General features: G+C 35.9%; 1 protein-coding gene across 1 annotated transcript in view; it reads right to left on the bottom strand.

Moving 5' to 3' along the window:
* LOC126370193 (uncharacterized) overlaps positions 1–5,402 on the bottom strand; it is a 63,438-nt gene extending 58,036 nt beyond the window's left edge. The window contains exon 1 of the mRNA XM_050014956.1: positions 5,189–5,402. The gene's annotated coding sequence lies outside the window, so the exon portion shown is untranslated. The remainder of the gene's footprint in view (positions 1–5,188) is intronic.
* Between the last annotated feature and the right edge of the window lie 6,731 nt (positions 5,403–12,133).

The raw sequence follows: 12,133 nt of genomic DNA, 5'->3' as shown, positions 1-12,133 counted from the left end.
CTTAGATGATTTGCTTCGATGTGCCTTTTTTTTAAAGGAAAAAGTACTTATCCCATTTTGACTAGGTTGCCATTTAGCCTAATAAATAAGCATAAATGTAGCATAAATAGAAAGATTTGAACATCTTATTTGCGTGAATCATCTGACTAGGCTGTATGGATATGTTCCTTTGGCTTCTCGGGGTAAATTAAAGAAATATTTGCGTGAATATTAAAAATTAACTTGATTTACTTACTGATAATCAACAGTAAAATTAAGCCAAATTAGCGAGAAAATAAGGGCCAAAAACGTAACTTAAACATCGCCTTTAAAATGTCCTTTCCACGTGCACCGTACAAACATCGTGCGGTAACACACGACATCGCCAAATGCCTTTGTGTGTAACAACCTTTACAATCTAGGTGGCTTAGCCCAGCTATTTACAAATCCCTATTCAAATACCTCTAATTGCCCCCGTTTTGAGATTTCACACTATTCAATGACAAAAAGTCTACGTTTTCGACACTTTTATAAATGAGAAATCAACTGGCAAAACTGACAGGTAATAAATAGCTGGATGGAATGAATAACGATTCGAAATTTGAATTGATGTAATTATTGAGTCGACTTTCTGTCAATCAAACTTTTTCAACTATGATTTGATACCATTTTTGGCAACTTGTTACTACTTTTTTTAATCTACAAAAGTAAGTAGGTAAATATTATTTTGTAAGATGTTGCACATCGTGGCTATTAGAATTTTGTATGCTGCCTGTGGATAGATTTTAACTAAAATTGTCTGCAAGTTCTAGTGTGCCAGATTTAATAATTTATGAATAGATCTATGTATCACCTCTCCAGTACAAAAGAGTGCTTTTCGTGCGTAAAAAGTACTTTCAAAGACTTTTTATGCTCGGATTTTAACGCGCGATTTTATATTTAATATAATTTATAATTTCATTTTCTATTTAAATTTAAAATAAATACTAGTATACATTAATTTAATATAATATATATTTATAAAAATGTTGCATTAAAATAATTATTTATAAAATATTTATCTACTAAGTACTTACGAACTACCAATTATTTCATTAGTTCGTAATTTAAACTCGGTACTAGCGTATAAAACATACTCTTGTACAAAATTTAATTTATTTTAGAAAACAACCTATGAATTGTTATCAACGATCGTTATTGTTTATTTGTCCTAATATTTCCAATAATTATCCACTGATATTTATAAATTACATTTTAATACGTTTCCCATTTTTAAATTGTTTTGATTATTCTGTATATAATATTGTCTACATGTGACGTAACCGTTTCATGAACGTTATTATAATAAAAAAATAAACATTATTAGTAACAGTAGGTAGTAAGTTGCCTGCATTCTATACACCATCTGGTGCGGATGAGCCCTAATATTTCCATTGGCTGACATTAAGGGGAAATAATAGTCGACCAAATGACACAAGTTCTTAGAAAAATACGGAATCAAGAACGCTTTCTTCTCTCTAACGGAGAGAAATAATTCCTTTTGTGATTTCCTTTTCCGACATATCCGACGTAATATGGGAAGCCACAAAGAATCGGAATCGGGAAATCATTTTCCGACAGATACAACATTGCTGAGAACTTGTAAAGCTTGTAATACCTAGGCAACATTTATATGGGCAAATAGCAAATATAATAGAATAGAAATCATTTATTTTAGATATAAGTAGGTATAGGTACACAGTAGGAGTGAACATAATAATGAAACCTTATTTTTAAAAAGGGACGCAGCTCAGCAATATGTTGTGACACTCCGACATTGAGGGAATGCCACAACGCTCTGATTTTCAGTTATGCTCCAAAAATACTAAAAAAAAATATATGTTTCTATGCGGTGTGTAATTTTCTCTTACAAGGTTATTCACGAAAATATTTGTTTTTTTTTTTAATTATTTTCAGTTCCGCATTCATTTGTGACGGAAAATTACACTTGATATTTTACTCAAAATCATCTAACCTAGGTATGTGACCTAACCTGTATTGGGCTGGTTTTTTTTTGCGGGTCGGAAGGTCAGACAGGCAGTCGCTTCTGTAAAATCCAACGACACCCTGAGCCGAGGTTCGCGCCAAACTGGGTACCCTCAGGCATATTGTCTTAAATTTTGTACCGGGTAAGAGCCTTCAACGCTCTCCATTTATCCGGCCAAGTAGTTAATGCCATTTGCTCCAAATCTACATTAAGTCACGTCAAAAATAATAATAGCTTCTGTAAAAAGCCGGACCTGTCAAATTTTCAGGTTAGGTGCTTACCTAACCTCCGCATCCTCTGCAAAACGAGATGATGATTTAACTCGGAATCATGAGCTGATGCAGCTCCCCCTTAAGGTGGTATTAATAAACTAATGTCAGCTTTGAGACTGCCCTCAAGATCATGTCAATGTGACAATTCTCATATAAAAACAGGGACTTGAGCATGATCTTGAGGGCAGTCTCAGCTGAGATTAGTTTATTAATACCACCCTTAGTTTGCTTACCTAATCTGTGCCACAGTATTTGGCACGGTGTCACTAACAGTCTGTATAATGATCACACTTATTTCCCGTTGGGGTTTTATTGATTGCCAAATATTTTTCAGAAATTAAGTTTATAGTTGATAGGGAAGGAAGCGAAGGTGGTGTGTTAGGGTCACAGTAAATTGACTTCTGTAGTCTCTGCCTGCCCCATTGGGAAATAGACGTGATCGTATGTATCTAGGTATTAAGTTTATAGGTACGTAATATTCATGACAGCCTCCGTGGTCTAGTGGTTAGAGCGTTAGGCTCACGATCTGGACGTCCGGGTTCGATTCCCGATGAGGACATTGTCGAAATCACTTTGTGAGACTGTCCTTTGTTTGGTAAGGACATTGCAGGTTTGAATCACCTGATTGTCCGAAAAAGTAAGATGATTCCGTGCTTCGGAGGGCACGTTAAGCCGTTGGTCCCGGCTATTAGCCGTAAAAACACCTCCACCAACCCGCATTGGAGCAGCGTGGTGGATTATGCTCCATACCTCTTCCGGTTGATTGAGGGGAGGCCTGTGCCCAGCAGTGGGACGTATATAGGCCGTTTATGTATGTATGTAGTATTCATGAATATACCACTAATTATTCTCAGTCACTCAGTCGTACCTAACTTGTAATGGAGTGTGTTAACCCAATACCACTGCATGAAAAACCCGACTTGTAAATGCTTGTAAATTAATCCAATTACATAATTGGATTGAAATAAAACGAATTAGATTTGCAAATGCAACGGTTCTGTCGTGATCAATGATAATATTTCTCTCGCATGTTCATTGTGACAATAAAGCTGAATACGGGCGTAAATTTAATTAAATTGTAACTTTAATTGATCTTAATAGTTTCGAAGTGGTCGTTATAGCCACGGAATAGGTGAAATAAAGTGTATGTGCCAATATATGAGATGAGCCGTGCTTCGGAAAGCACGTTAAGCTGTTGGTCCCGGTTACTACTTACTGGTGTAAGTAAGTAGTCGTTACATGAGCCATGTCAGGCGCCTTTGCCGGCTCAATAGTAACCCTGACACCAGGGTTGATGGGGTTGGTAATCCATCACAACCCACACGATAGAAGAAGAAGAGAGAGAGACACTCGAGGCCATTGAAATGTGGTGTTGGAGGTTGATGGAAAGAATAACATACATAGATACATTCATAAACTCACGCCTATTTCCCACCGGGGTAAGCAGAGACTATAGAATTCCATTTGCTTCGATCCTGACACACTTCTCTTGCTTCTCTTTCTCTTTTGGAAAGAATAAATTGGACAGAAAGGGTTACTAATGAACAAGGGAAAGGATACAACATTTATTATTATTTATGTGAATTTAGTACAGTTGAACATATAAATAAAAATATATAAACCTACCTGTACTATCTGTTTTCATTGTATATTCCTTGAGACTGTGTTATTGTGTACAAATAAATTTAAAATAATAATCATTTATAAGTGAGTTAGTTAGGTGAGTCTTATTTATGTTAAAATCTTCTGTAAGTAAGAAGTTATCTACAGAATAAGATTTATAAAGTAACCCAAATATTACAATAACACACGTGTAACGAAGTATAATATAAAAGAACTTGATAACGACTATAGTAAATAGGCAAACATAGAAACGCCTTAGGTGTATGATTTCCATGATTAGATCACATTCTAATTCTATTATTACTTACCTATTCTAAAAACTACACTACATGTAGAAAAGTGAGTAGAACGGAACGTAAGATTGATAGAAAGCAAGGGAGAATACTATGGAAGGATAATGAATAGAGATTTGGTTGTTTATGGTATTAATTTAGAATGTTTAATGAATGGGACGGAAGGAAGTTTTTTTTTAATTTAAGATGTCGTCTATAATTGTATTGGGGTCGGAGTGTCAAGGTGCATTATTTTGTTAAAGGAGAAAAATAAAAGGAGTGAAGAAAAATAAAATATCCCTTTTAATTCTTTATCCCATGTACATACCTACACAAACTTACTCCTATATGCCAACAGGGAAAGCAGAAAAACTAAAAAAAAACTAAACATTATAAAGTGTGAGAACTTTGTTATTCACCGGCTTATGCAGCCTCCGTAGATCAGTGGTTGAGCGTTGGACTCACAACCTGGAGGACCCGGGTTCGAATATCGGTGGAGATAAGAAAAATCACTTTGTGATGCGTAGTTTGGTTAGTACTTCGGAGGTTTAAGCATTCGGCCCCAGCTAGTATGTAGTCATTACAAGAGCCATGTCCGGAGCCTTTGGCAGTTCAATAGTAACCCTGACACCAGAGTTGATAAGGTCGATCATTGATCTTACAACCCACACAGAGAAGAAGATTATTATTTTTGACTAAATACAAATTTGCCTCGGAGAGCATTCAATTCTTCTCCACAATCAAACTTCTCTCCTGTACTAAGAATAATTTTGATAAAGTAACACGGGCCTTTATCAGATGTCAGGGACCTTTCACAGTTCAATAGTAACTCTGTCATCCGTCAGAGTGTGTCAACACAAGAGGAAATCATCCGGCTTATGGAATTTATGAAAATACGCAAAAGGCACATTATGTCAAATAGAAAAAAACTTAAGCCGACAAGGCAAAAAAAGTCGTTTACCTAACGATCAGGAGCAAAACAAAAAAAAACATTATTAGACGAACAAAAACCTTACCTTGTTCGCTAATGACACTCCATTTTACTGCAAACTCTCACAAACCGAACCAACAATCCCTTATCACCGTCAGATACGCTAAACAGATAAACAAACTGTAACGCGCACGTAAACGTTACTGTACTAAGTAAAATCTCGTGTTTTGTCCGGCAAAACGTTCGGATTTAGAACGCGTTGTCGCGCGTTAGGTGAACGGTGTAAGCGACTACTACGGTCTCATGTTAGACCGCAAATGACCGTTCGTCGTCGAAGCAGTACAATCGCTGTGACGTCACGCGAAATGAAATTAAAAGAACCGAGGAAGCTCTAGTGCAGAAAGAACCTACTGATGTATTGAGGCTTCATTGGCGCCAATACACTTGTGGAGGAGAGAAAGTTAGTCCGCTTGAAAGTGTAAGTGTGTTCCGTAACTTACGAAACGTGTAAGACCGATGGCTTAGAGGTTTAGCTTTGGTGACAAAAACGTTCTAATTCCTGAACGCGCCGCAATAATAACTTCCCAAGTTTGCGACATTTCACATTGTAATTGTCAGTTGCACATTTCTTTTGCATTTTGCGTAATACACGTTACGTTTAGTCTTACGATTTGTTATTCTCATTGCTGTTTAATGACTTGTCAGCTTATTCGTATGGTCTAACATTATCTATACTTATAATAAATCTGTAGAGAGGTCAATTCTGTACATTAAATATTTTTTCAAAATAACTATCAGGGGGTGATAAGTGATCGATACTGATGCCAAAAATGCAATCAGTAAAATTTTTGTCTGTCTGTCTGTCTGTCTGTCTATCTGTCTGTCTGTCTGTCTGTCTGTCTGTCTGTATGTTCCTTATAGAAACAAAAACTACTGGACGGATTTTAATGAAACTTGGTACAATTATTCTTCACACTCCTGGACAGGTCATAGTATACTTTTCATCACGCTACAATCAATAGGAGCAGAGTAGTGAAGGGAAATCCTTTTGTATGAAAAATCTAAACCACTCAAGTTAGACGTTTGAAATTTGGCATGCAGGTACCTTAGATACCGTAGAGGTGCACTAAGAAAGGAATTCCCGAAATTCCTACGGGAACGGGAATTAGCGGGAAAATCCTTTTGTATGAAAAATCTAAACCACTCAAGTTAGACTTTTGAAATTTGGCATGCAGGTACCTTAGATAACGTAGAGGTGCACTAAGAAAGGAATTCCCGAAATTCCCACGGGAACGGGAATTAGCGGAAAAATATTTTTGTATGAAAAATCTAAACCATTCAAGTTAGATGTTTGAAATTTGTCATGCAGGTACCTTAGATACCGTAGAGGTGTACTAAGAAAGGAATTCCCGAAATTCCCACGGGAACGGGAATTAGCGGGAAAATCCTTTTGTATGAAAAATCTAAACCACTCAAGTTAGACGTTTGAAATTTGGCATGCAGGTACCATAGGTACCGTAGAGGTGCACTAAGAAAGGAATTCCCAAAATTCTCACGGGAACGGGAATTAGCGGGAAATACCTTTTGTATGAAAAATCTAAACCACTCAAGTTAGACATTTGAAATTTAGCATGCAGATACCTTAGATACCGTAGAGGTGCACTAAGAAAGGAATTCCCGAAATTCCTACGGGAACGGGAATTAGCGGGAAAATCCTTTTGTATGAAAAATCTAAACCACTCAAGTTAGACTTTTGAAATTTGGCATGCAGGTACCTTAGATAACGTAGAGGTGCACTAAGAAAGGAATTCCCGAAATTCCCACGGGAACGGGAATTAGCGGAAAAATATTTTTGTATGAAAAATCTAAACCATTCAAGTTAGATGTTTGAAATTTGTCATGCAGGTACCTTAGATACCGTAGAGGTGTACTAAGAAAGGAATTCCCGAAATTCCCACGGGAACGGGAATTAGCGGGAAAATCCTTTTGTATGAAAAATCTAAACCACTCAAGTTAGACATTTGAAATTTAGCATGCAGATACCTTAGGTACCGTGGAGGTGCACTAAGAAAGGAATTCCCGAAATTCTCACGAGAACGGGAATTAGCGGGAAAATCCTTTTGTATGAAAAATCTAAACCACTCAAGTTAGACGTTTGAAATTTGTCATGCAGGTACCTTAGGTACCGTGGAGGTGCACTAAGAAAGGAATTCCCGAAATTCCCACGGGAACGGGAATTAACGGGAAAATCCTTTTGTATGAAAAATCTAAACCATTCAAGTAAGATGTTTAAAATTTGGCACGCAGGTACCTTAGACACCGTAGAGGTGTACTAAGAAAGGAATTCCCGAAATTCCCACGGGAACGGGAATTAGCGGGAAAATCCTTTTGTATGAAAAATCTAAACCACTCAAGTTAGACGTTTGAAATTTGGCATGCAGGTACTTTAGTAAACTTAAAGCTTAGTTGCAACAGGATATTACAAAATTCCCACGGGAACGGTAGTTAGCGGGAAAAAACATTTGTATGAAAAAATCAAATCTAAATAAAAGGAGAAACTGACTGACTCAGTGACTGACATATCAACGCATAGCCTGAACGGCTAAATGTAGGCATTTGAAATTTGGAAGGGACATAGATTAGGTACCGTAGAGGTGCACTAAGAAAGGAATTCCCGGAATTCCCACGGGAACGGAAATTAGCGGGAAAATCCTTTTGTATGAAAAATCTAAACCGCTTAAGTTAGACGCTTGAAATTTGGCATGCAGGTACCTTAGTTAACTTAAACCTTAGTTGCAACAGGATATTGCAAAATTCCCACGGAAACGGGAGTTAGCGGGAAAAAAACATTTGTATGAAAAAATCGAAACCGCGTAAGATAGATGTTTTCAATTCAATTCAATTAAATTATTTATTGCATTCCATGTAGTACAATGGGGTGTTACATAGGCATAGGAACTAAAACATGGACCCTGTAGGGCACAGCAACGTTGAAGGGAAGAGAGGAAGTGTGTATTAAAATTAAAACTCAATGAACAATCAATTAAAAAAAATCAATTCAATCAATTGATTCAATCTAGCATGCATGCATACCTTAGTAAATATAAAGTTTATTTTTGGCTGTTTTTTGAAAAATGGGAGTTATTGGGAAAAAAATTGTATGAAAAAATCTAAACTGCATAAGTTAGATGCTTGAAATTTGATATGCACTCCCACACACACAAAGATCTCTTTCTTATATAACACGCCACGCGGACGAAGTCGCGGGCAAAAGCTAGTTCTAAATAAAACATTATTCCACTTCATATTAGGTAGGTACGTACATTATTCTAAAACAAAGCCACACTTACGGTTTAATAGTGATAAAATAAACCTAAGTAAAAAAAAATATATATTACAATTCCAACAAAAACATTTTCATGTAAAATGTTGCTAAGACGACATCATGTCGATGGTAACGTCAAAAAGATATCAGATCTCATTTAGAGCCAAGCTTCTAACTCTACACGCCCTAACTATAGAAACCCTAAGTTCACAAACTCTACACTTTAAACAAAATACGGGGCTTGCCCGTTTTGTTGGAATCATCACCATTTTATGAATATTTCGAAATAATAAATAGGTACGATTTATAAAATGATACAGGATTTATCGTGAACCGAAATTCTCAAAGGGAATAAACATATTCCTCTTTTGATATATTTATTTATTACTCGTATTTAATGTATTTTATTATACGCAGAGTTGTGTGATTAAATACATAAAGCAAGTTAGGTACATAATCATAGATACTGAAATTGTATAATTGTATTATATTGTAGTATTGTAGTAATATGAATAATTGTAGTTACATTAACAGTATCGTGTTGTTAAAGCCACTCTGATTGTCACCAACACTGTTAGGCAATGTCACGAAAGAAAGTATCATTACAGAAGAACAAGGGGCCTTAGCCAAGATAAGATAGGATAAATAAGTATACTTTGTTGATTATACAGAACATGGAGAAAGAAGTTAGACGTCGGCAGGCATTTCATCCTTATGTTGTGAATATACCACCAAACCGAACTAAACGTTTTGCCTCTACCTTTTTGATGCGAACAGCAAATGACTGAAACTGTCTGCCGTCGTCTGTTTTTCCAACTCGTTATAATCTGAAAACCTTTCAGGCAAAAGTGGTCCACCTTAGACCAAATCGTTACTTACCATCAGGTAACATTGTGGTCAAACGCGAGCCCATTAAAAAAACTGTTGTGACAATAAACAGTGACAGTGATAAAAAATTATGGAAATGGCAAAACATTTTTATTTTTTAAATAATAAATAACAATATCTGTCGCTGTCAATTGTCTTTTCAATTTGTTTTTTTTTTGACGTGTCTTATTGTAGAAATGGGGAGACTGAGGACTCTCGGTACAAAATATAAGACAACAGGCCTGAGGTTGCCCAATTGGGCGCCAACCTCGGGTCAGGGCGTCTTCAGAGAGGATTACATTTGAAAGAATTAATCGACACTGGGCCGATAGCGATAAGCGGTGAATAGGGGTCGATGTCGGGGTCCTGAAGTGTTTGTTGTCGCGAACTGATTGGCCGCCTCTATGGCTAGAGTAATCGGTTTATCAAGATCGTATGTCCTCCTTTTTCTGCAGGTAGGTAGTATTCGAAGCCGCTACAACTAGGGGAAATAATTTATTTATTTATTTAGAAAAATATACATTGTGACATAACAGAAAAATCCACAGCTGTTACAAAGTGGATTTTAGGTTAGTCCCGTCCGTTATTAGAATAAATATTACACAAACTTACTCTTTTTCAATTATTTTTTTGTCTATAGTATTTACAAACCGGGTCCACTCTTGTTTGTGTAACATGATACTTTTTTTAGTACTTGCAATTAGCACTAACAGTGTTACTACAAAACACAAACTAAAAATAAACTACTTAGGTTTAAAATTGTATTTCGCGCCACGAAAGAAGTCGGCGGATTTTAATGAAACAAACTTGACAAGACATAATAATTCTATGCAAAATCTGCGACAGTAGCGCCGCGGCCTTCGGGACTTCTTTCGTATAAGTACGGATTATATTTTAAACATAGTTTATCTTTTAGTCTTTGTTTTGTAGTAACACTGTAGATGTTTATAAATACGTTTGATTTATGTACGTAAATATCCATAAATATAAGGTAGAAAAACAATCATTGTAATTTTTACGTGATACATAACTATACATACATACGTAATTCGTGGTAACTATTATTGGCTCAATGACATAGCATAAGATTTATTAAATGGTATATCTTGTTTTATAGCTATTGGTTACCCAAATAAAAAAAAAACAGTTATTCGACCGTTTGAACAGATTCCCACTATCATTATTGTTTGTCTTTAACGGAGTAAGCGTGCGATTGTTTTCTTTCTACAATCGTGTAGCATTCTTCTTTTGTGATACCGGTTCGTGAATCAATCAATGAACGGATTATTTTTTTGCGAACACGTCGGTTATCGCATCGTATTGGGCATTTTGTCGGCGGAAAATTATCCGACGGAATTTACCTATAACATGACTGCATTGTTGACGCGAGATAAAAATAAACAATAATAATGAGATGCAAGACAGGTCATTTGTTTTTAATTATCTATTGTAAATTATATTAATTATTATAAAGTATATTAATTATTTATTGTAAATGGTATTTTATGTATTAGCTATAACCCTGAGGATTCAGGGTTCTCGCCCGACAATAAAATAACGACATGCCTGTGAAAGTTCAGGGAATGGGACTTATTTGGTGACAAGCGTTCCGAAGTAGGTTATACGAAGTTAGTATCATCTACTACGAAACGCTTATCTCAGGAACTCGTTAACGTGTGTTATTAGTTTTTCTATTTATTTACCATTTACTGTTAGATTAGACATACATATATACCAAAGATCATTCGGTATCTTTCCGTAAATACAGGGTGTTAGTGACATCGTAACGAAAACTGTGGACGATTCAGACCATGAATCTGGGTTGATATCAAGAAAAATTTTGCGTCGCAAAAGTATGGAACTGAAAATTCAATCAACTCAGAATCACACCCCCTTCAATTTTGCGACGGAAAATTCCTTTTCTCAGTATTCAGTGCAATGTCACTAACACTCTGTATATTACCTTTATTTCTTCGATTATCATAAGCTGAGGAATAATCGATTCTTAATAGCACCAATTAAATACTTACCCATCAGAATGCTGTCAGTAAGTAAACTGTTACATCAGAAGCCTCAATGTCACTTTTTATGTTGATGAAGTCCCATAGAATTGCAACAGTGGTAAAAACATGACCTTAATCAAAGGTCTACTTGAAATGATAATCTGATTACAATTAAATCCTTCAGTTGCAATGCTATCGACTCACGCCACGCCCTTTCTCGTAATTCCTTTCAGGATAGGCAGCGATAGAGATACAAATCATTATTGAATAAATTGCATCATGTTTGGTATTAGGTTTAGGACTCAACCCAATTATATTCCAAATCAAACATATTTTATTGCACACAACATACAGATCAAATTTACACAAATGGATGATAGATACAATACAATTCAAATTCAAAAATATCTTTATTCAGTAGGTAACATAGTTACACTTTGAATCCTCAATTTTACATAACGAACGTCTCATCCGCCTAAAACTACTGCAGCTTCTCACAACCTGTATAGCCGGGGAAAAGAAGCTGCAAGAAAAACCTCGGCACAGGGCCTTAGACGTTCTTTAAAAAAATAAAAATAAACATAAAATATTGGTATACAATTGAGTAATTTAGAATCTGGCGGCCTTATTGCTAAGCAGCAATCAAATTGGGGTCGTAAGAGGTACGATAAGCTGCAAAAGTCCAATCAGTTTCAACCTCCTTTTCTTTGACCTCCTGGGTACGGTTCGTTTCTGTAATAGACCGAAAACACCTACAAAAACATAAATTTTATAATTATGACAACTAATGGTTCATAATTTCACCACTGTTCACAAATAATTCGCTGGGATCAGT

The sequence above is a fragment of the Pectinophora gossypiella genome, chromosome 10, assembly GCF_024362695.1.
Source record: "Pectinophora gossypiella chromosome 10, ilPecGoss1.1, whole genome shotgun sequence".
NCBI classification, from domain to species: Eukaryota; Metazoa; Arthropoda; class Insecta; order Lepidoptera; family Gelechiidae; genus Pectinophora; species Pectinophora gossypiella.
The sequence above is the reverse complement of the archived record's forward strand: the minus strand, read 5'-3'. Positions and strand labels throughout refer to the sequence as shown.